Consider the following 24724-nt stretch of genomic DNA (forward strand, 5'->3'; position numbering starts at 1 on the left):
AAGTGTTTTTGTCCCAGAATGGCCTAATGGGGAGTTTGTTAGTATTTTATATTGGCTACATTCTGGATAAAAACAAAAACAATTTATGTAATGGTTACGTTTTTAACAGGATGGTCGGTTTTCAATTCAGAAACTTCATGTATTCAGACAAGGATCAAATCAAAGACAATAATTGATCACAAGCTACTTAAAGATGTCCATGAAGAGTCCTTGCAAATCCCAAGTCAAAAACAACCGGTTGCTGTGCAACTGTCCAGACGGGCCTTCGAAGGCGTTCGGACACTCCTCTGTGTCCAGCAGATAATGATGAAGCTGTCCGGACGTCAGAGCAACACTGTTTGGACGCTAGGTCAATCAGTATTCAACAAGGAGTTTGATTTCAAAAGTCGACACTATTTGGGAAGTCTCTGCAAGCCGTCTGGATGACGTGGCAACACGTCTGGACGATGTCCAGTAGTTCAAAATATTCCAGAGTTCCGTTCAAACGCGAAAAGGATTTTAGCGAAAACCTTCCGGACACTTGGTCAAGCCGTCTAGACGTGAACCTGATGAAGATAGAATTGCGCTATTTCTAAAAGGATATCGAAGAAAACCGTCTGGACGAGGCAATTTTCCCTTGGAATGCTCGCCAGCCAGAGTCCAAATCTCAATAGTTTTTGAGGTCTCTCGAAGCCTATAAATAGGGGGCTCTAGGCTAGTGTTTTGTATAGAATTCAACAGTGAATTCCATAGTACTTTGAGAGGGTATATAGGGAGAATCGAAGATTCGCTAGCTCTCAAGCCGTTCCTGGTGTGTGCTCAGTTGTTCGTGTGAAGTCTATCTTAGGGGTCGGCCCTAATGTAAAGGAATCCATCAAAAACCCATTCAGGTGGAAGATCTGGTTGGGAAGCATTTGTGTTGGGTTACACGTTAGAGTTACGCTAGTACGAGTGTCTTGTAACTAGCTTTGTTTTTGGATAATGGATTTCCTGGGTTTGACTGCCCAAGAGTGGTTTTTTTTCTTCATAGAGTTTCCACTTCGTAACAAATATCTTGTCTTATTTAAATTCCACATTTAAGATATTTGTTTGCACATAAACACACATGAAAAATTGAAATTGACTTCTAAGTGTGTGCACGAAGTGTTAACAGAGTAATAACGGTGCAGAATATAAATAACACAAGAATTTTTGTTAACGAAGTGGAAAACTCAATATGAGGAAAACCATTCCAGGGCAGCCAAACCAGGATATCCACTATTCAGAAGACAAGACTAGTTACAAAGTAATAGCACTCACATACCCCTGATACAGTGGTCGTACCTTGCACTCTAACATGTAACCCAACACGAACGCCTCCCAACCAGGTCTCCTACCTGACGGGGTCTTCATTGGAATCCTTTACCTTTGGGCCAACTCCTCGGATAGAATTCAGATTAAGCGCAGCAACAGCACACACAACAATGGCTTTAGAGAGATCAACTCAACTCAATAATCTTATAATATAGCTCTCTAAGCACTAATGGAATTCAATGCTGAATTCTTGCTGTTCTCAAGCCTTGGGACCTCTATTTATAGGCTGACGGTTCAAGTGAGCGTGTGGGTTGATAAAAACTAGGCACCGTCTGGATGGTAGTCATGGGCCGTTCGGACGGACAACTATGAGATCAATTGACCGAGAATTTTGCTGAAATTCTTTCCTATTTTTAAGCCGCGTCCTGACGGCGGTGCCCTGTCATATGGACGGTCCCACGTCTACTACAAGTAATTTTGTTATAAAGGCTTCACGCATCCGGACCAGTGGGATGATCGTCCGGACGGTTGATTTGATGCAGGCAATTTCCAAATCTTATGCACGCTCGTCCGGACCATGAGGACCGTCGTCCGGACATCTGGATTTGAATTGCGATACTTGCCTTATGGATGAGCGAGTCCGGATGGTTGTAGCGATCTTCCCATAATTGTGCTTTGGAAAGAAATCTTGAAGCTTGCCGAACACTGAGAGTCGTCCGGACTGGCTACTGAAACGTCCGGACGGATGTAAGATGGAGCAGTTCGAAACTTCTCGACACAGGGAAAGTTCCGGAAGGAAATCAATGTCGTCCAGACGGATGATGCTATAGACAAATGGGCATCAGGATGGTATGACACATCGTCCGGACAGCTGGCACTTTGGAAAGGTGGGCATCCAGACGGTATGACACGTCGTCCGGACGACTGACAGGGAACTGAATTTTCTGAGTTGTAAACTGTGTATAATCTTATGGAAGTATTTCTGAATAGCGGAATCCTTGTTAAAAAGCATCTTTACAAAGAAGTGATTTTGTCCAACAGAATGTGGCCAATTGCAAACTAACAAACTCCCCCTTTGACCATTCTGGGACAAAAATCACTTAACCGGTTTAAAAATACAATCCTGGTCCAAATAAAAAATTACTCCCCCTTTTTGTCACAAAGGGACAAAGGGTAAACAGAGTAATAACAAAGGAAACACACCAAAAATTACTCCCCCTAAAGGTCTCAGAAGGACTACGGTTGTAACGCCCCGCCTTTTACAAAAAGGCGCAAGTGAAAAATTTTCAATTTCCACTTGACATTACTACAACATTATGTGAGTTAAGGTTTGGCAACGGAATATAATATATCCAACTGGCTTGGAATTAAATAACACATCAGAGCTTCTAACTAAAATACCTCTAGACATCTATTAGAAAATACTTAGAACAAATACATGGAAACATGTGTCGATAGTGATACATGATGTTAGTTTTTGTGTTGGCTGCATTCTGTTGGACAAAATCACTTCTATGTAATGTTCTTGTTTTCACAGGGATGCTGCTTTATCTAGAGTCTACTCTTCAGCCATGTTATTCAAGAAGATTCTGTGAAGTTTTGAAGCAAGTTTATTTTGGTTCCCTGTCAGCCGTCCGGACGACGTGGTATTTCGTCCGGATGCTCATCAGTCAGTAACATCCGTCCGAACGACAAGAACTTTCCGCCCGGACGCCCATCAATGTCTAGAAGCTTCGAACAGTTCAAGATTGCATCCGTCCGGACATAATGGCAAATCGCCCTGATGCTCTTCAGAGTTCGAGAAGATCCCAGTGTTTCAGTTCATCCGTCCTGACGACGTGGCTATACCGTCCAGACGCCATTCAGTTTGACAAGCATTAGGGTTTCTGCCTCAAAGACACAGTTATGGGAAGACGGCTGCTACCGTCCGGACAATGTGTGATCCCGTACGGACGATGTCCTCTATAAGGCAAGAACGTGCATACCAAGTTCAACCGTCCGGACGTCAGCCTTCATGGTCCAGACGTTCAAGCTTCATATATGGAAATTGAGTGCACCAGTTCAACCGTCTGGACGACCATCCTCTTGGTCTGGACGCTCCAAAGCCTTATTATGGTAATTACGTGCAGCTAAAGTGCAACCGTCCGGACGCTAGGGCAACACCGTCCGGACGCGGCCTTTATATGGAAGCTTTCAGTGCTACTTTGGAAAGGCGGTTCCAGTTGATCGTCCGGACGCTCGGTCAAGCAGTCCGGACACCCTCGGGTATTTTGGTTATAACTTTTTACTCAAATATCGGATTAGGAGAAAATCAGCGTCGTTGGAAACATTACTAGTGTCCGGAGGGCCTCTGTCTGGACTGAAATATTTTCCCATCCGAACTGCCCTGCAGAAAATTCCAAAATTACTTTTTGGACAAGAAAAACTTGGCCCGTCCGAACAGCCCAAGGCTCCCGTCCGGACTCGCGTGCCTCAAACTCCGTTTTTGACTCGATTTAGGGTTTTCAAAGCCTATAAATAAGAGGCTTGAGGCATGCTTTCAACACAGAATTCGGTGGTGAATTCTCTACAGCTTAGAGAGGGTGTTTAGGGAGATATTGAAGATCTGCTAGCTCTCTAGCTCTTGCCAAGTGTGTGATTTGATCAGCTGTGAAGTCTATCTTAGGGGTTGGCCCTACAGTAAAGGATTCCATTAAAGACCCCTTCAAGTAGGAGACCCGGTTGGGAGGTTACACGTTAGAGAGCAAGGTACGACCACTGTATTAGGGGTATGTGAGTGTTACTATCTTGTATCTAGTCTTGTCTTCTGAATAGTGGATATCCTGGGTTTGGCTGCCCCGGAGTGGTTTTTCTCTTAATTGAGTTTCCACTTCGTCAACAAAATATTTGTCTCCTTTAAATTCCGCATTTAATATTTTGTTGCACACTGTTCACACACACTTGTATAAATTAGAAGTCCATTTATTTTTCACAAGATAATACATGGAAATTATTAGCAATCTTGTCAACATAAAACGTTATAAACACAGAAAACTATAAACAAAATACAGTCTATGCCTCCTTAGCTTTAAGACCTCTTGAGCTGTAATCTTTGTCTATAAACCTGTACCAATATACATATATATAGAAACAAAAACACAAAATACTAAAGTGAGTCCATTGTTTCCCATAATAATATGAATGCTGATTTATTTTATAAATGCAACATAATGCAATGGCTTTATAATCACATGTATACGCAATATATAATCTATGATCGCGAATCATAGATATAAATTGAATATAAACGTAACCATAAAGCAATAATATGAAAGTTTTAAATGCAGAGTTTTAGGTATTTTGCTTTTTCCACTCCTCTGTTGGCCTAGGCATGGTTAACGTCTTATTTGAAGCCTGGGCTTCCTCACTAAAGTTTTAATTATATTCTTTGGGAGCCTAGTCTCCTGGAAACCTAGGTCTGCCCTGGTGACCTGGGTACACCAGTTTTTGTATTTATTATTCTCCTTTTCGGTACTTCTACATTCACTGTACCTGGGCCACCAGTGAATTGTCATGTACCACTATGGATCTGGATCCACCGCTTGTTGTTAAGCAGATTATTAAAATAATAAAAACGTGCAAAGTCACACGCGCAAACAAGTAAATAAAGCAGTAAACATAATATTATAGGAAAAGCCAACCAGCTTCGTCCTCAGTAAGTATAGAGATACTTACAGCCTTTTGGTGCAGTCCTCAAATAGTTCATTCTCTGCAATAAATATATATTTACATACAAAGTGTTAACATCATTACTCAGGGATGTTCATTATTTTCACTTAATATGATATGTTTTATTATTAATTCCTAGTAATAACATCTAAACTCTTTTTATGACTCAACCATTCGAATAAAAGCAAAGCACCAAAACATCACATAACCGGTCAAAGTACCATGTTACTAAAACAGCTTAAATCCAATATTACAGCTATGTATCAAACTGACACTTCTCCTGTTACATAATTAGTTAGTCAAATCTCATTAAAATCCATTAACCCTTAATTTAAGCATTACCCTATTTTAAACAATAAAACTAAATGATAATACCTTAGCCGAAAAATAACATCATCACAACCTAACACACAACCGGTTGATAAAACCCATAAAGGCTAACAAGAAGTCCCCTTCAGCCTTACAACAACCAAAACAGAGGAACATCACTACAGAAAATCAACTTCAAAACTCCCCATCATAAATTAAATGACCAACACTAATACCCACTCACACACACTATCAAATCTTTCACCAATACACAGTGGCCGGAACAGGGGAAATCATTTCCAAAACAGGGGTACTTGGCCATTAAGAAAATCACCCACAAACACAACACACACCCAACTGGCCGAAGCACTACAAAACAGGTAACACAACCATTGACAACTGAACACACACACACTCACATGGCTAGCCAGAATAGGGAACCCAAAACAGAGGCAAACTCGATCATCCACACACACGAGTACTACCCAAAAATACACACAATTGGGTCAATACACAATAAATCCAAATACGCAGCAAAAATCCACAATAAATCAAACAGAAATCACAAGAAATTATCAGGAATTTCTGTTTAAGGCTTTAGAAATTCACCGAAAAATATCTCTAGGCTTCACCGGAAAGTCGCCACTGGAAGTCGCTGGATTTTTGGCCAGAACCGCCGAAAATCACTACTGGGAATTTCACCCGCGAATCCCCATGGAGGATCGGGTCTGGGTCTCGTCGGAGGGTCGGGTTTCTACTGGGTTTGAAGTGTTCCAGTTCTGGGTCCACTCCTCTGTCGGTTTCTCAAGCAACGTGTTACATGCGGGTTACTGTTTTTGGGTTTGGGAATTAGGGAGAAAATGGAGAGAAATTGCTATAGTTATATTAATATTGCTGGGAAAACATAAGTTGGCTGGTTCGAGGAGCCACCCTCCAAGGAACAAGTCCACAATTTCAACAGCTACCTCATTCAATGGTAAAGCGAGACATATATAGTGTCTCAAACAATTGCATTCCCAACCCTACTAAAGCGGCAGCACTTAGGGAACTATAAAACGACTAGATCTAAGGATAAAATGGCAGGCCCTTATTTACTAATAAACGCACCGCATCAGCCATTGACCCAAAACACACCGCATGATAACTTCTAGAATGCCTAGCTGGACCGCACCACTTCAAGTGACAAATAAAGTCACGTAACCCCCCTTCTTTGACCACATAACTCCTCAACTAGTCTTCTTCAAGCTTTAAGCTTGATTCTTTTCTCTCTTTTCGAAGAGCTGTGACAATACTCCCTCCCTCAAAACACCTTGCCCACAAGGTGTGGGTAGACTTCCCGTAGGCTATAAAGTTCTTCCCAAGTGGCGTCATCTGGGCCCTGGCTATCCCAGCGGACCAACAGCTCGATGAGGGGATGGTGATCCTTTGGTTGGGAGCGGCGATCCAGAATCTCAACCGGTTCGGGGTGGAGAACGCCGTCGGAGTCCACTGGTGGCAGTTTCGGCAAGGCTGAGGTAGAAGATCCCAGCTTGGATTTCAGTTGGGACACATGGAAGATCGGGTGGATTCGAGGGGCCCACGGTAGATCTAGTTCATAGGAGACCTTCCCCACTCGATGAGTGATGCGGAACGGCCCATAGAAACGGGGCGATAGCTTTAGGGCTCGACGGTATGTCACCGTTGACTGGAAATAAGGCTAGAGCCGAAGGTACACCATTGCCCTTTTTCAAATTCCCTCTCAGTACGCCTTATATCTGCGTATTTTTTCATCCGTTGTTGGGCAAACTGAATGTTTTGCTTGAGAAGGGTTAGGATTTGCTCGCGGTTGCGAAGCACTTCATCTACCGCTTCTACACGGGTAGTACCCGGAATGTTGCTTAAGAGCCTTTGGGGGGGTACCTCGTAGACCGCCTCATAGGGTGTCATCCGTATAGCCGAGTGCCATGTAGTGTTGTAGCTGTACTCTGCCCACGGTAGCCAGTAAGTCCATCTCTTAGGGCTATCCTGTGTGAAACAATGGAGGTAGGTCTCGAGGCACTTGTTCACAATCTCCGTTTGGCCATCCGTTTGTGGATAGTAGCTAGTACTGAGCTTGAGTGAGGTGCCTTGTAACCTGAACAACTCTGCCCAGAAGGCACTGGTAAATGTTGGGTCTCGGTCCGAGACTATGGGCTGTGGCATCCCATGCAGCTTGAGGATATTTTGGAGAAATAGTTAGGCCACTTTAGCTGCTGTGTAAGGGTGAGCAAGAGAGATGAAGTGGCTAGATTTGGAGAGTCTATCTACCACCACAAGGATAACCGAATGCCCTTGGGATGGGGGTAACCCTTCCACAAAGTCCATTGATATATCCGTCCACACCCGGGTAGGAATGGGGAGTGGTTGTAGTAGTCCAGCAGGGCAGATGTTCTCACTCTTGTTCTGCTGGCACACATCGCACTCCTTGATGAAGTTCTTGATGTCCTTCCTCATGTTGTGCCAATAGCAATCCCTTTTGGCCCTTTTCAATGTATTATCATACCCCGAGTGCCCTGCTGCTGGGTCACTATGCACATATTGTAGCACCTGGCCTTTGAGTACAGGGGACCCTCCTAATAGAATCTTGTGCTTGTAAAGTAAGAGTCCATCTCGGAGTGAGTACTTGCGTGTGTCTAAATCATGGTTCAACCATTTTTCCATCAACTGTTTGCGCCCTTCATCCTCAGTGTACTGCTGTTTTAAATCCTCCACCCAACGCTAGGGATAGGGAGAGTCCTTCCTCCCAGCCATCTTTTCTGGATAAGGCATCAGCCACCCTATTCTCAACTCCTTTCTTATACTCCACCACGAAGTCATAACGCAACAGTTTTGTGACCCATTTCTGCTTATGTTCCAGCAGGAATTTGAGGATTTACTGGTCAGTCTTGACCACAAAAGGCCATCCCAATATGCAAGTGAGAATTGAAATTGACGTCTAAAAATAAAAGTGTGTGCACAAGTGTCAACAAAAATTAAGCACAGTGGAAAATAAAAGACAGAGATTTTTGTTGACGAAGTGGAAACTCAATTAAGAGAAAAACCACTCCAGGGCAGCCAAACCCAGGAATTCCACTATTCAGAAGACGAAGCTAGACACAAGATAGTAACACTCATATGTACCGAAGCAGTGGTCGTACCTTGCTCTCTAACGTGTAACCTAACACGAACACTTCCCAACCAGGTCTCCTACCTGAAGGGGTCTTCAATGGAATCCTTTACCTTAGGGCCAATCACTAAGATAGACTTCAGTTACAGTGGAAGTGCGACCGTCCGGGTGATGTGCCATCCTGTCCGGACGCGGCTCTTAAACAGGAAAGATTTCTCAGCAAAATTTTTGGAAAATCCTGTCGCATAGTTGTCTGTCCGGACGGCCATGACCACCGTCCAGACGGCGCCCAGCTATATTTTGCCTGACGCTCATTTGAGCCCCAAGCCTATAAATAGAGGCCCCTGGCCATTAAGAACTACAAGAATTCGGTATTGAATTCCACAACTGCTCAGAGACGTGATATTTCCTCTGAAGCTATTTCAAGTGTGCAGTTGCTACGCTACATCTAAAGTCTATCTTAGGGGTTAGCCCTAAGGTAAAGGATTCCATTGAAGACCCTTTCACGTAGGAGACCTGGTTGGGAAGCGTTCGTGTTGGGTTACACGTCAGAGAGCAAGGTAAGACCACTGCATCGGGTATATGTGAGTGTTACTATCTTGTATCTAGCTTTGTCTTTTGAATAGTTGAATTCCTGGGTTTGGCTGCCCCCGAGTGGTTTTTCTCTTGATTGAGTTTCCACTTCGTCAACAAAAATCTCTGTGTCTTTCACTTTCCGCTGTGCTTATTTTTGTTGACACTTTGCGCACACACTTGTCTTTTATTTAGAAGTTAATTTCAATTTCAGAAGACAAGACTAGAAACAAAGTAGTAACACTTACATACCCCTGATGCAGTGGTCGTACCTTGTACTTTAACGTGTAACCCAACACGAACGCCTCCCAACCAGGTCTCCTACCAGAAGGGGTCTTCTGAAAAATGAAATTGACTTCTAAAATAAATAGCAAGTGTGTACACAAAGTCTTAACAAAAATAACAATGAGGAAAATAAATGACACAAGGATTTTTGTTAACAAAGTGGAAACTCAATTAATAGAAAAACCACTCCAGGGCAGCCAAACCCAGGATATCCACTATTCAGAAGACAGAGCTAGATACAAGATAGTAACACTCACATACACCCGATGCAGTGGTCGTACCTTGCTCTCTAATTTGTAACCCAACACGAATGCTTCCCAACCAGGTCTCCTACCTGAAGGGGTCTTCAATGGAATCCTTTACCTTAAGGCCGTCCCCTAAGATAGACTTCAGTTGTAGCGCAACAACAACACACTTGCAATGGCTTGAGAAAGAACAAGTCAGCTCCGAATAACTCTCTAATCTCTGAAGGAATTCAATACCGAATTATAGGCTGAGGGTTCAAATGGGCGACTACAGTAATGTGTACGAACACCGTCCGGACGGTGAACCTGAGCCGTTCAAACGGACAACTGTACGACCAAAATTTTTGAGATTTTCGCTGAAAATCTTTCCTGTTTGAGAGCCGCGTCCGAACGGTCGCATGTCCACTGTAAGTAATTTCATATAAGGCTTTCACGCGTCCGGACCAAGGGGGATGTCCGTCCGTAAGGTTGATCTTCAACACGCAATTTCCATATCTGTGGTGCGCTCGTTCGGACCATGATAGGTAGGCGTCCGGACAGTTGAAGTTAAATCCACAATTTCTATATCAGATGCACATGCGTCCGGATGATGGCTGACTGGCATTCGGACGGTTGAAATTTAATTATGATTATTGCCTTAAGGAGAAGCGCGTCCGGACGGTTTCATCAATCTTCCCATAAATGAACTTGAAAAGAATCTGAAGCTTGGTCGAATACTGAGATGTGCCCGGACGGGCTGCTGAGACGTCCTGGCGGATGCAAGCTGGAACAGAAGCTTCTCGATGCAGTGAAGTGTCCGGACGGAAATCTACGTTTTCTGGACGAATGATGCTAGGTCTGTCTGGGTGTCCGGACGGGATGGTACGATCGTCCGACCAGCTGACAGGGAACTGGAAATCTTCTGACTTGCACTCAATGCAAAATCTTCTAAAACACTTCTGAATAGCAGAATCCCTTGTAAAACAACATATTTACATACAAGTGATTTTGCCCAAACAGAATGAGGCCAATCACAAAAAATAACAAACTCCCCCTTTGGCCATTCTGGGACAAAAATCACTATAGGCCGGTTAAAAATACAATTCCTGTCCAAATCAAAAATTACTCCCCTTTTTGTGACAAAGGGACACAGGGTAAAAAAAATGAGAAAAACCACACAACAATTACTCCCCCTCAATGTCTCAGAAATACAAGGGTAAATAGAGTAATAATATCCAAAGACAAAAACATTCTAAAATACAAAAAAAAAAATAATAGAAAAATAGTGAATAGTCTGCAAGTGGCCCAAAAGAGAGAAATCCTCCAAGTACCAAATCCTGTTGATCCACTGACATCAACTAACGGAGAGAAATCCGTATAAAAAGCTGGATTTGTACTACTTCGGCTTTTATCTCAGAAAGCCGGGAACCATGGACTGAAAAACCCTCAATCTCTTCATTTTGCAAAGCCTGAAACTGATTATCTGCAGATTGACATCCTCTAAGCAACTGGGTCTGCTAGATAAAAGAGGAGATTTACCACTGAACCTCTAACTGATACAGATCTGAGGGAATGCTACAGAAGGATGTAACGCCCCACTTTTACAAAAAGTGTAAGTGAAAATTTTCAAATTTTCAAATTTTCACGTGACATTACTAACTTATCAGAGGTAAATATTGGCAACGAAATATATATAAATGTAATACAGACTTGGAAACGGATTGACACTTCAGAGCTTGTACTGAAATACCTCAAAATATATAATAAGCCAGTCAGTATAATTATACAAACAGTAGTAGTAGTTATGCCTCACAGGGCAAGATAGTCATACAAGCTAAAATATCTACATATAACTGTAGAATTATAAATATTGTCTTGAGGTAGGTCAGATGAACTACAACTGGATAGTTCCCAAAAAGATAGGCTGTCCAGCCTTACAAAAGCTGAATCAGGAACCATCTAAGAGTCGGGATAGTCCTAATATCCTTCTTCTTCATAGCCTGAATCATTACACAATACAGAGAGAAGACAGCAACATAAAATACTAAAGTGAGTTCACTGTTTCCAATAATAATATGAGTGCTGATTTATTTAATTAATGCAACATAATGCAATGGCCTTTTAATCACATATATATACAAAATATAATCTATGACCGCGAATCATAGACATAAAATGAACATAAACATAATCATAAAGCAATGACAGTTTTAAGTGTAGAGTTTTAGGTATTTCCCTTTTTCCACTACTCTGTTGGCCTTGGCACAATTAGTGTGTTATTTGAAACCTTGGTTTCCTCACTTAACTTTTAAATATATTCTTTGGGAGCCTTGGCTCCTAGAAACCTTGGTTTCCCTGGTGACCTTGGTACACCAGTTTTTGTATTTATTATTCTCTTTTCAGGTACTTCCTCATTCACTGAGAACCTTGGAATTCAAGTGAAGCCTCGCATACCCACTGTGGATCTTGATCCAGCAGCTTGTTAATTAAACAGATTATTAAAAATGATAAAATATACAAAACCACATGCGCAAACAAGTAAATAAAACAGTAAGCATAATATTATAGGAAAAGACAACCGGCTTCGTCCTCAGTAAGTATAAAGATACTTACTAGTTTTTGCTCCAAGATTTTCCTCTATAACTGCACAATTATCATCATGTAATAATAATAGATTAATAAAAGCATCTATGAAACTATTCATTATTATTACCATATCTTTTCTAGAAATTGCAGCGACTATAGGTTCAAATATAATAAACATGATCTTATATTTATTTATTTTGATTTTGTGTTTACTTTCACCAACTCTTCATATTAGTACTACTAGAATTATTCATTCTTTAAGAAAATACTTGCTTATTCTTATTTATATACATCTCTTTAACACATAGAGAACCTTTAAACAATAATACAAGTGTCATCTAATTAAGCACACATATGAACTTGCCTTCCTTTAATTAGCACACACACACACACATCCTTATAACACATTCCTTTCTTTGCAAGCATACACCTACACATGTGCACACCTCTTTTCAAATACAAATTCATCTCTTCCCTCTTAATATTTACACACACATATCTCTCTCTCTCTCTCTCTCTATATATATATATATATATATTTACATATTATAATTCAATAAATCCAAACACATATATATTCCTACAAAGTTACACACCCATTTCTTACTATATATATATCACATATCAAAACCTCAACACACACATATTCACACTTATATTTTCTTGATCCATTTTAAACACAATTCACCCATTCCAACTTACTTTTCTCATGTAGTAAACACTCACCCACATGCTTACACATATACTCATATGTCCATAATATAAGTTAGCAAACTTCTCACACAATGTACATAATCAAAGCAAGGGCAAATCATAATCTCAAAATAACAATAGGACTACTTGCTCTTTGAGAATTTTAAGGGAGAAAATACTCACCAAAGCTTCTCTAAAGATTCAAAGGGTGGAGAAGAGTTGCTGTCCAACAGAAAATTCTACTTATAAAGCTTGATTTTTAGTCAAAAAACAAGGACAGTTTCTGCTCAGACTTTACTACTGATTTTGTGATGAAATGAGGGTGATTTGAGGCTTAAATTTGGCTTCCTAGGTGCTGGAAAGTAAGGTGAAATGAGAGGATTTTCGTGCTATAGCTACTGCACTAGAACAAGAGAGAGTTTGAGCTGAAACTTGGTTTCTTCTTCATGAAAATCAACTTCCCATGCATCCTATATATAATGGTCTTGAAGGGCTGAGATCAAGCCAACAAGAAGACATTCCAATGGCCAGATTTGAGCCAAATAATCCTCCAAATTCGTAGCCGAAATCCCTTAGGTCACTATTCCACATCTCTAGGCATTGATTGCTTGATATCTATGGAAATCTTGTTAGCTTTGAACCAAATTGGGCTAACTAGACCAACTAAAAGGAGGTATGATCGTGTGGTCCTAAGAGCAAGGTGTGGGTCGAAAAATCAATGGTTGAAAATTGATCCTCTCTGTTCAACAGAAACTGCGCTGCACTGGGTAAAGTCACTCGATCGACTATTTGGTCGCTCGATCAACTTTGACCCAGAATCGCTCGATCAATCAACATTGCTTCCAAAGTCGCTCGATCGACTTCAGTTAGTAATTTATTTACTAACCCAATTTCTCTACAGGTATAAATATATATATATATATATATATATATATATATATATATATATATATATAATTTAGACTAATAATAATTTTTAAGCTTTATACTTATGCATGCACATATTTGAATTTATGCGACAATAACTTAAGTATGGTGTTTTTCCCAGGTATTACAAAGGCTTTGCCTGAGCTAGGGGAAAAAGCTCATCTTAATCCTGAGACCTTTGGAATTTTGAAGATCTAATAACAATAGTCAGTTTTCCAAAGGATCCATTTGTCAAACATTGTGCTGGGAGCCGCTGGATGTCATATTCCTGAACCAAAACCAACCAGAAATATCGCCAAAAATACCATTAGATTCTATTAGTTCCAAAAATAATGTGGTATTTAAGACGGCTGTCAAATGGATGCCAAAGAGAAATATAAACAATGCAGCTGTTCCTAAGGCATAAATATATCAAGATCAACCTAGCACACAGACAGAAAAGGATTTTCATGCACACTATCTTAAGAAAATATCCCATCAAATATTCCAATATTCTAAAAGCACAAAAACTTAAAAGAATAACAGAAGACACAACGAAGATCATGGGATGAGAAGAGATGTGCAAAGAATGCCAAAATCTCGGGAGAAATCCATGAGAAAAACACACAACATGCCATGATAAATCAATAAAAAATGCAAAGATGTGTGTATGGCAGAGAAAGAGACACAAGTCTTAAACCTGAAGAGATCTTGTCCGGACAAGTCACTTAACCATCCGGACAGCTATTGCTAGAATAGCGTAAGGCAAGACTGCGCTCTTCCGGACATCAGAATCGGTCCGTCCGGATACTTCACACTGAAAAAAACAAAAAACTGATCAAAAATTTGCAGAATTTAATTTTTCTCAAGTCAGTTTTAGAACACACATGTATAATCCACTGATAACACAATTAGAGAGCATCTCAAAACTAAGCAGAGATATAAAAGAGAGTTGAGATTTTAATTAGCACAAATATTTTCCTGGACATAGAAAATTCAAATAGACAACTCAACTCATGCAATGCGTGTGTGTGTGAAGACTTAACCCACAAGGTATGACTATCACAGATATGACAAAGAGCAACCAGATTTTCTAGACAAGAGAGAAAATCAGTGACAGATAAGTTAAAAGTCAAACCTTATAACTTACTAGGGCCTAGCCACCCTCATCTGATACACTCCCCCTAAGATGCAACATACAATTGTTTTACTTGTACCATGAAGGACAAGGTAAATTTTTACTTGCACGTAGAGGGAAAGGCATAATGCAAATCCAGCACATAAGCAGTGATTATACAATTAAAGAACATAAATCATATGTTTTACTGCTTGATTCTTATGGCGCTGCAACCTAGAGAGAATGCCAAAGTTTTTAGGTTCTAGGTTCAACTAGCATGTGATCAATTTGGCCATCTTATCAAAAACCTCTTCTCTTATCCAGAATTTTTAGAAACAAAAAGTTAGAGAAGGAAAGATGTACCTTTAGGGGATTCTTGGATAGTGTACATTTTCATCACATGAGGAAAGAAGCTATCCTACTTTTACATATACAGGAAAACACTTGGCAAATTATAGTCATAAACTCTCAATTATATCTAAGGAAAGTAAATTAATACACAAAGAATTGAGAGATCAGGTGAAAATACATGCAATATCTGATATGCAAGAGAAAAAAAATCCTACAAATTCTCCCCAAATTATTTTTATTTTTTTTATAAAAAAAGTAATTCAATATGGAAATGACATCATATGCAAGGCAAGATCAAACCTGATGACGCCAATACAGAAAAACAGTCGCTCGACCTACTTTTTCTGTCTTCCCCATACAGTACCTGCAATGCTCTCTCAAGAGAATAGGGGGCACAACAAACCGGTTCCTAGATTGCATAGTAAGCACACAAATATAACTAGTAAATGTGCAAGCAATCAAACATGATGCCTTACGATTAGGAACCGAATCCTAGGCATGAGCACCTTCTCCTGCTAGGTGCGTTCATTCCCCCTCATGGGATGAAGGGTCTCATCACTCTTGACCCATACCTGCTTGACCCGAGGTTGTGGCTTGCAGGTCTTGTCCATGTTTTCCATTCTCTTTAGCATACCTTACATTAGGCTCAGCAACCTTTCATAGCCATGGTTGCTAGTGGGCTCCTGCGGCTTTCTCTTGTAGCGCCTTGATTTGTTCTTCTTTGATTTGCCACCCTGATTGGCAAGAACAAACTTCTGCTGATGCCGTGGTGCCTGAAGTGTCGTAGGAGGTAGAGTGCCTGATGTAGCTCTTGTTGCCAGCTTCCTCTGAACCTTCAACTTCTGAAGCTGTGGACATTTGGATCGGATGTGACCGGTGATGCCGCAGTGATGATAGGTGGGCAAGCTTCTTTTGTTTGAATGCTTCTTGGCATTCTCTGCAAAATTATGGTTAGCATTCTTACAAATAACATTTCCCTTACATTTTATATGTCTCCTATGAGGAGGGACATATTTTGATGAGGAAGAATCTGCAACTTCACTTTTCCTCATAGCATCCTGCTTAATCCAAGGCCTGTGGGATCTCAACAAATAACAATTTGGCCTAATATGACCAATCTTCCCACAATTATGACAAGTAGGGACAAACTTACCATGAGCTTGTGTACCCGTGTCTTTGGATTTTGGCATCACATGATTATTTAAGCAAGAATTTTCTAAACAAGCTGTATCTACTATCACATGCATAATATCTAATTCAGAATCAGAAGCATGTGAAGTAGAAGTACTCATATCATCAACAACTAAAGCAGGCTTGTTAGAAACATCTGAGTGAATACAAAGCATGCTCTTCAAATTATCACTAGAGAATTTTGCCAGTTTATTCTCAAGTTCATCAATAATATTAAGCAACATGGTATTCTCAGATCTTAAAGAGCCTATCAAGGCATGTGATTCAGATAACTGAACAATCAAATACTCTTTTTCTTGCTTCACCTTTTTGAGCTCTTTTGGAGAAACAATTTTATCTATTTTAGCAAAAACTTTAAAGAGCTCAATATCATGATTTTCTTCAGATAACTAAGAGAAATCCATGATAAAAGGTGTAATAAAAAAATAGAAGTCACAAGAGATGAGGATCACACTCAGGAAATAAATCCTAAACAGAGTGTACCTGCTCTGATACCAATTGAGAAATGAAATTGACTTCTAAAATAAATAGCAAGTGTGTGCACAAAGTGTTAACCAAAATAACAATGCGGAAAATAAATGACACAAGGATTTTTATTAATGAAGTGGAAACTCAATTAAGAGAAAAACCACTCCAGGGTAGCCAAACCCAGGATATCCACTATTCAGAAGACAAAGCTAGATACAAGATAGTAACACTCACATACACCCGATGCAGTGGTCGTACCTTGCTCTCTAACGTGTAACGCAACATGAACGCTTCCCAACCAGGTCTCCAACCTAAAGGGGTCTTCAATGGAATCTTTTACCTTAGGGTCGTCCTCTAAGATAGACTTCAGTTGTAGCGCAGCAACAGTACACTTGCAATGGCTTGAGAGAGAACAAGTCAGCTCCGATAACTTCACAAAATAACTCTTTAAGCTCTGAAGGAATTCAATACCGAATTCTTGCAGTTCTCAATGCCCAGGGGCCTCTATTTATAGGCTGAGGGTTCAAATGGGCGACTGCAGTAATATGTAAGGACGCCGTCCGGACGGACAACTGTGCGACCAGAATTTCTGAGATTTTCGCTTAAAATCTTTCCTGTTTGAGATCCGCGTCCGGACAATGAGACATTATCGTCCAGACGGTCGCATGTCCGCTGCAAGTAATTTCCATATAAGGCTTTCGCGCATCCGTATCAAGGGGGATGTTCGTCCGGACGATTGATCTTCAACACGCAATTTCCATATCTGTGGTGACCGCGTCTGGACCATGATAGGCAGGCGTCCAGACGGTTGAAGTTAAATCCACAATTTCCATATCAGATGCACACGCGTCCGGATGATGGCAAATTGGCGTCCGGACTGTTGAATTTGAATTGCAATTCTTGCCTTAAGGCGAAGCGCGTCGGAACGGGAATCCACATTGTCTGGACGGTTTCATCAATCTTCCCATAAATGAACTTGGAAAGAACCTGAAGCTTGGTCGAATACTGAGAAGCTTCCGGACGGGCTGCTGAGACGTCCGGACGGATGCAAGCTATACCATCACAACAACCCCTCACATGAGGGTGGGTCACACACTGGGGCCCACCCTCATGTCAAGGGTTGTTGTGCAATTGTTGTGATGGTGTAGTGTAAGAATCAAATCCCTTTTAATAATCAAAAATCATAATACTTAGACAATCATTAATCCATACCTCAAAATATTGCAGTCCTCTTTGCGAGGTCGATATGTTTCCTCGATCATATATAATTAATCTTATCAAAGAGGTGCAAGGAAGTAATATGCTTATCATATTTCTTCAAACTTTTACTTTCATATTTTTTTTTATAAAGTACCATGATCTTTTCCTTGATCCTGTACAATTTCTATCATCCTCAAGAGGTAAAGTAATTAGATCAATTTCTTAATATTAATTCAGTTTAATTATGCAGTCAATCAATCCTCAAATTTGCTAGTCAAACTGACTATCCATAAAGTCAGAGTTTACTAAGAAAATTGTAATTGATATCAGATACATGGTAATGAGGCATCCTATATACAATTCTCTTATACCAAACAACTTAGATTTTAGAAAACCTCAATCATTCATCAATTAAATGATCCCAAAGCTTATCAGATGCATAAGAAGATAATCTTGCCCAATACTCTCAAACCATTCAGTCATCATTATTTCTTCAATAATCCCATATATTCCCCAAAGATACTAGATTCGGCATAATAAGCAATATATCTTCAAATACACATGAATTAATAATCCTCAAAATTCAAATTGATCCATCAATTGCAATTTATATACCTATCTTCAAAAGATATCATTTTTCTCAATTGGCTATAGCAGATGTTCATCACCAAACTACTCAACAATTTTTAGTCCACAAGATATGCTTTTCCTTACCTTAGAATTAATCAAGTATTAAAACCTTAATACTTGCTCTTTTGATTCTAAGGTAGTCTTTACTATAGACATAGGAGAAACATCATTTATAAGGTTATCAATAAGGTACTAAATCAACTTAACATCCATAAATCTGCCAAAATTATTAGCACCAGAAATTAATAATCTATTTCTCCAAATATGTATAACAATATCACGATCATACCTCGAAGGTGGATACTAAATATCAGATTATCCTGACCATGAAATTATTCTTAGTGCCATACCTCAAACTTCTCAGATTGAATTATCATATATTATATTCCTCATCAGGTCCTTAGACATATAAATTCAAAAATGCTTGAATGATCAATTAACTTAAGCTCTAGAGAACATCAGTAATTTACTAGTTAATAGATCCGAACTTCTCCAAAGTTTATCGTCAAATCATATAATTGACTAATTTCCTCAAAGAAACCAGTAATCCATAATCTATGTACTCATCTTCAAAAATACCAAATTCAGAAAAATAGATCTCATCAGTCGTAAGATATCCTTGCTTTAGATTCTAGGGTTAATTAGATATACCTTGAAGCCTCAATATTTATTTCTTGATTCCCAGGTTATCCTCTTTATGGGCATAGGAGTAATATTATCTCTAAACACATGAAATATTCATAAAGTGCTTAATAATTTTATCAAAAATTCCGTCAAAGGTTTTAAGCACTTAAATTCTCCAAAAGTATCTCATTACTATACCTCAAAATAATTGTAGATATCAAATTATGGTATTATTCCTACTTTCATATCTCAGTTTCTTGTCTATCTTACCTTGTGATCGTTGTTTGGGCAGGAGGTCTCTGCACTTAGCCATCTAAACTCATTAGATATGAAATATTTATTCAACTCTTTTCGCACGATAATCCAATGTTTAATCACTTATCCAATAAGAGCAAATAAATATTATCATACTACTAAAGTTAGAGATCATATATAACAAAGCATCATCAAATTATTTTATTAACAATCCACATATCCTCAAAAGGTGCCATTATTCATTTTTCCAAAAGTCATCAATCCATAGAATATATTCTTCTAAGATTAATTGGGTAAGCATCAAACAAATATAGGAAACTGTTATCTTAATTTAATCAATAAGGTCTTTAATTAATTTATTATCTTAATGTCCATAGATCAACCAAAGTATTAAGCACCAAATATCTTATCTCCAAACATCGCAAAATTAAAACTATACCTCGAAAATGACACTTGGTAATGAATTATCTTAATCACGAAATTATCTTTATCCTCATACCTCATAACCATAGGCACTCAACTGCCTTATTATTAAGTCCGAGAATTTCATCCATTCTATGCTATGGCCATTATTAGGGCAGAATCCTTTCTGTACTCAAATATCTAAACTTGTTAATAGAAGAATGTCTATAATAATTATCTATCTAATAACTTTGTAGGTAGAACAGATAAACATTAAATATAAAATTATATAAATCTTAATTTCAGGTCATATGAAAATTAGAGGCATTTATCTATAAAAAGCAATACCATGTGCCATATGTTATTAGCACATTCTCACAAATCATTGTATTAAACTTTGTTTTACATACATAAATTCTATTGTTTTAAAATCTTTTGAAAACTTCTAATAATACATGAATGAGTATTCTCATTCTGGAATAAAAGTTTTACTCCTTCTATTCGATAGGAGAGTCTCAGTTGCTATTAGACAGTGAAAACATAAATACGTATATAATATAGATATATCATTTTCATAAAACTTTTATTTAAAACAATTTCATCGCATCTAAATATCATTTGGAAACATTGTTCAAATGTTGAAAATTCATATTTAAAAAATCATTTCTTTTATCAAAATGGTTTCATATTCCTTATTTTGAAATATGATCTTTGTTTAGCATGTCATCATACCAATATACATATATTCATAGATTATCAAAGGACGGAAGAATAAACACTCATCAAACAATACTATATAATCCAGTAAAATCCACACAAAGCATTAGAAATGTGATTTATATTTCCTATAGCTCTTGTGTTATTTCTAGACTTCTAGGGTCAAGTCTTAGGGTCCTCAGAGCAAACTGCTCTGATACCAAATTGTAACGCCCAGCCTTTTACAAAAAGGCGTAAGAGAAAATTTCAAATTTTCACGTGACATTACGACATCGTCAGAGTTAAAATTTGGCAGCGGAATATAATGTATTCAACAGACTTGGAATGAAAAAACATATCAGAGCTTCTAACTAAAATACCTCTAGACATCCATTAGAAAATACTTAGAAAAAATACATGAAAACATGTGTCAATAGTGACACAAAAGAATACATGCAAATTTTAGCAATCTTCTCAACATAAAAGGTTATAAACACAGAAGACTACAAACAAAATACAATCTGTGTGTCCTTAGCTTTAAAACGTTTTGAGCTATAATCTTCATCTATAAGACCTGCAACAACATATATATATATAGAAACAACAACACAAAATACCCTAAGTGAGTCCGCTGTTTCCAATAATATAACGAATGCTGATTTATTTAATAAATGCAACATAATATAAATATGGCCTTATAATCACATATATACACAATATATGAACCATGGTAGCTAATCATAGTCATAGATTGAATATAAACATAACCATAAAGCAATAATATGACAGTTTTAAATGCAGAGTTTTAGGTATTTCCCTTTTTCCACTCCTCTGTTGGCCTTGGCATGGTTAGTGTGTTATTTGAAGCCTTGGCTTCCTCACTTTAACTTTTAATTATATTCTTTGGAAGCCTTGGCTCCTGGAAGCCATGATTTCCCTTGTGACTTTGGTACACCAGTTTTTGTATTTATTATTCTCTTTTCAGGTACTTCCTCATTCACCGAGAACCTTGGAACTCTAGTGAAGCCTCATGTACCTACTCTGGATCTCGATCCAACAGCTTGTTATTAGAAAGATTATTAAAATAATAAAATATGCAAAACCACATGCGCAAACAAGTAAATAAAGCAGTAAACATAATTTTATAGGAAAAATCAACTAGCTTCGTCCTCAGTAAGTATAGAGATACTTACAGTTCACACTTCAAAGATTATCCACAGAAACTGCATAATTATATCGATCCATTAATAGACTAGTGAATAATACTAGGTGAATCTACTTATTTCTTTATTTCATAAAGAAATCATTATTTATCCGAACATCACAACGGCTATACATAGAGTATAATAGTTATATAAATATAATCTTATTATTATGTTTTGTACTAACTGATAATATAATCATTTTCATTTTAATAAAAATGGCATAACAATATAAAATACCGATATTCTTTTTATCGCTTTTGATCTCTAAATAATATAATGTTGTTTGAACATTATAGTGGCATATAAAATGGATTAATTATAATACCACATATTTCATGCGGGCATTATAATCGCATTTATAAATAATAATCAAAATACCAATTTTTAATAAAAATTGCCATTTTTACTTTTAAATCATATTAGCATAATATTTATTTTTAGACATAACACTTAATATAACTAATTGCCATAGTTATAGAATAATCCTAATTTTATCTTCTTATAAAATTGGGCAAAATAATGGCATTAATATATTGAATGCATAAAAATATTTGGGCAGCGTAACGGCGCTTTTGAAAAATAGTGACTTTTTATTTGTAACGCCCAGTAATTTCAACTCTTAAAGAAATCATTGATATTGTTGAGGAAACAATATCCACATGTTTTTACAAGCAAACCTAAAGTTGTTTTAAAAACTTAAAGATCAAACCCTTGAAAACTCAAAAGTTACATTTAAGCTTTAAACTTTGATTGCACCGAAAACCAGTCAAACGAACTCAGATTTAGATAAATCAAAGACCGTTGTACTTACAAACGAAAGATCTATCATATGGCAAATGTTAGTAAAAAAGTCCACCAGTTGACTTTTTGACGCGAGCCTAAATAACCCAACTGTCGATATTAAACGAAAAACTGGAAAGAAAAATATCTCAATGCTTCTAGAAACATTTATGTATAAAAAACAAAAGTAATGATGAAAGAATGGAATATCTCAAAAGTAATCATGAAAAGGAGGAAAAATCAATAATGCAAGTATGAACGCAGAAAGTGGATAAAAGATATTTTGGCTTTATAGACAGAAACTTTGACTTGACCAAAACTACATCAAAACGAACTCAAAATGAGACGAACCAAAAAGGGAAAATGTTTGTCATGAAGTCCTCTATCTACCCTCAAAATTTTACGTTAATCGGAGTCAGTTTGACTATTGAAAAAATTCTCGGAGTAAGCTGCCCCCATTTGGACGAAAATCCCAAAATGCAATTAGATAATAAAGCAAGGACTTATTTGCAAGAACTTATCCAATAGGGTAATTCTTTTATTACATTTTGCACCTTAATACCCCTACCTTCCTCCTATAAATAAGCATACAAGGCCCTTTGTTTTTCCACACAATCCAAGACAACTTTCTTGAAAGCTTTGTGCTTTGGTTTTCTCTCCCTTTTTCTCTCCTTCTACCACACAACCACTTTGGTGTTCTTGAAGTTATTTTTCTCGCCAAATCAAATTGGTAAGTAAATCTTGACACTTCTTCCTTACTATTTGATTTCATTACTTTTTATGAATTGTTTAAAAGACCCAATAAGCTTAAGAGATAAAAGAATTAAATTAAAGGGTAATATAAACTGCTTTTACATTTAATTGTCCTCCTCATGATTGATCTTATGACTTTCATGAGTTGATCATATTTAAATTTCATTGTCCTCATGACTGATCTTATGACTTTCATGAGTTGATCGTATTTATATTTCGTATTTAAATTTCATTGTCCTCATGACTGATCTTATGACTTTCATGAGTTGATCATATTTATATTTCGTATTTAAATTTCATTGTCCTCATGACTGATCTTATGACTTTCATGAGTTGATCATATTTATATTTCGTATTTAAATTTCATTGTCCTCATGACTGATCTTATGACTTTCATGAGTTGATCGTGTTTATATTTCATATTTAAATTTCACTGTCCTCATGACTGATCTTATGACCTTCATGAGTTGATCGTATTTACTCTTATTGTCCTTATGATATATTTTAATCCTTCAAGTTCATATTTGGTGGTATTGGTCATATAGCCTCGTCATCAAATTATGAACCAAGGTTTTACGATTATCGTAAGTGATCGTCTCAAATATAATGAAGTGATAGATATAACGGCTGATGAGATAGCCATCAACAAGCTGATGTAGTAGCAAGTGGAAGGAAGGCTAGTCAGTGGATCCAGGGAGTTCATAGTGACCCAGGGGTGTCCAAAGTCCTAATATATAACTAATTCTGTGACCAGTAGGATTCCAGTGCAAACAGGTAAGACTTTAAGTGTGAGGCAAAGGACATGAACGGGTTTGAATACCTAAGAACGAGAGGTCTGAAGTAAGATGATCATAAAACACAAACTAAATGGTTACTACGATGCATATTCATACAACTCTTGCATTTATATTATTTATGAACTGTTATTAATCTGATGGTAACTTAGATATGAAAATGGATGACTCACTTGTTTGTCTATGCAAATATGATGACGTCATATTTGCATAGTTACTGATGCAGATCTGGAGAATGAAGGCATGGACCCATATGCCAGTTTTTGATGGTTTTTGAAACCATCAACGAACTATCATGCGCTAGCTTAGAAATTACTAGTTGCGCTTATATGTGTTTTGTTTTATGGCATGTAAATATTTATAACAATGTCATGTTCGACATGTGGTGTGCTGTCGCAGGCACCCAAAAATAAAACCTTACTTGTGAAAATATATATATAGCAGTGGAAGTAAGGGTCGATCCCACGGAGAGTAATTAGCCGAGTTTTATGCTACGTGAACAAGGATGGGGGGGGGGTTTTGAGTATGAAAATAATTTTAAGAAAAATAACTCAGAAACAATTCAAATTAAAATATTA

At 37.9% G+C, this 24724-nt stretch overlaps 1 pseudogene; it reads right to left on the reverse strand.

Moving 5' to 3' along the window:
- LOC133876800 (uncharacterized) overlaps positions 1–24724 on the reverse strand; it is a 126971-nt pseudogene that overhangs the window by 98495 nt on the left and 3752 nt on the right.

This window comes from Alnus glutinosa, chromosome 9 (assembly GCF_958979055.1).
Source record: "Alnus glutinosa chromosome 9, dhAlnGlut1.1, whole genome shotgun sequence".
Lineage (NCBI taxonomy): Eukaryota > Viridiplantae > Streptophyta > Magnoliopsida > Fagales > Betulaceae > Alnus > Alnus glutinosa.